General features: G+C 47.9%; 1 non-coding gene across 1 annotated transcript; it reads left to right on the top strand.

The window, feature by feature from the left end:
* Positions 1–1,245: 1,245 nt before the first annotated feature.
* Positions 1,246–1,327, top strand: TRNAS-AGA. The gene has a single exon. It is a non-coding gene; the product is annotated as a tRNA-Ser (tRNA).
* Positions 1,328–1,801: the final 474 nt, after the last annotated feature.

Below are 1,801 nucleotides of genomic sequence, written 5' to 3'. Positions count from 1 at the left end.
CACCAATGTAGTGTTAAAAGGCAGGCATTGTGTATTCCCCGCGCCGGGAACACGGGAAATAGCTCCTCCCAAATCGTGTTCATCAATCAGTTAAAGAATAAAATATTTATAGGCAAGATTAATACATATTCATCAAGTTTCCATACAATGATTGGTTAAATATTCCTCGCCTGACATGTAAATGACCACACATGCTCACTATAATGTCTTGGGATTTTACTTCCTTAATCTTTTGAGTCGGAGGGTTTCCTGAGTGGGTGGTCTCTGTGTCGGTGGTCGCGATCTCCCCCTGCCGGAATTACCTATCCTACAAAGTTCACTTAAGCTTGGCAACACTAAATAGGCCTTCATGGGCTGTCGGTCCAATATGCAATCATTCACCCCACAGTCCTTTGTTTTAAGACAAGACTATAGAATGAATAATTACCTACCCACTGGACCGTAGAACTGACCAACGTGTTCCTTCTTTCTAGCTACATGTTATTAGAACAAAACATAACACCATGATCACAATGTTACACTCAACTCCTTGATAATTAAATCAAGATGGGAAAAGTTAGGTGGGTTCTCGAGCAGCATTGCTGTTGCATAATGTTCTTATAGTCACAACTTGCTACAAATTCACAAACCTATTTTCGAACCTTATTTTATTTTGATTCACTACCACCTTGGTTACATTGCCACTGAAAGCGTTCAAGAGCTGATCTCATTTCTTCTGCCAGTGTGGGTCTTGCATGTATGCTCAGCAAGCAGGGACCTTTTCCTGCCTTCCCTTAGCGCTCCTGGCAGAAGACATTTACAGGCTTATGACCTGGGCTGAGATGACACCACTTCCTGAGGTGGCAGGACAGAATGGACATGTGTGCTCAGCAGAGTTGTGGAGGACGCCTTCAGAAACATGTAGAGACAAGTTGCCTTTCCGAGCCTGAATCTCAGCTAGAGTCCTGGCATTTGGAAGTCAGGTTTGTGCCTCCTTTGCTTTTGGTGATGCACCTTGCTTCTCACTGTTCTTTTGGGGGAAAAAGAGCATCAAACTGCTCAACAGTAAACTAAGGGCTGCTGCATGCAAGCCTGCAGACAAGGACAAAGGAAAACCCTGTGTCGTTGTTTAAGTCTTGCAGATGATGCATTACTCTCCACAGTGACGCACCACCAAATTCTCTGAGCAGTCATTGCTGCGCAAGGTGCATGAGTTTTGGGGCAGGTGCTTACTCTCTTGGTCCAATGTGTTCCCATCAGGTACAGGTAGTTGTGGCCGAGTGGTGAAGGCGATGGACTAGAAATCCATTGGGGTTTCCCTGCGCAGGTTCGAATCCTGCCAACTACGGGGAGGAGTCTCCTTTTGGGATGCCTGCAAGTGACCACGCTGCAGCCAAGGGGCTCGTCGGCTCCACACTGTATCTGGCGCCCAGGGAGGCAGTAAAACCCCTTTGCCTACAGCATTTGTCCTCTCCCACCCCCCAGCAATTCTGCCATGGAGGGGAAATGCTGCTCCCATTGACCAGATAGGCAAGTTGGGGAAGAGAATGGACCAGCGCTGAGCATGAGCCATGAAAAGAGGTCCACTGCTGTCGGTTCTTGAGCAGAGCTCAAGAGCCTGATCTCACCTGACATCCCAAGCAGAACAGCCCCACCAGCTGTCTTCCCTACAGTTGAAACTACAGCAGTCCACCTCCCAAGAAAGCCTGCACAACATGGCCCTCATTGCTCACAAAGGAGGGAAGAGACCTCATGCACCTCAGATGCTGCCACACTCACGCTCTCTCTCCCTCATCAAGAGGCTCTATCAGCTACGACTTCG

The sequence above is a fragment of the Phaethon lepturus genome, unplaced genomic scaffold, assembly GCF_000687285.1.
Source record: "Phaethon lepturus isolate BGI_N335 unplaced genomic scaffold, ASM68728v1 scaffold17451, whole genome shotgun sequence".
NCBI classification, from domain to species: Eukaryota; Metazoa; Chordata; class Aves; order Phaethontiformes; family Phaethontidae; genus Phaethon; species Phaethon lepturus.
Note: the sequence above shows the minus strand (reverse complement) of the source record. Positions and strands in the feature narration are given on the sequence as shown.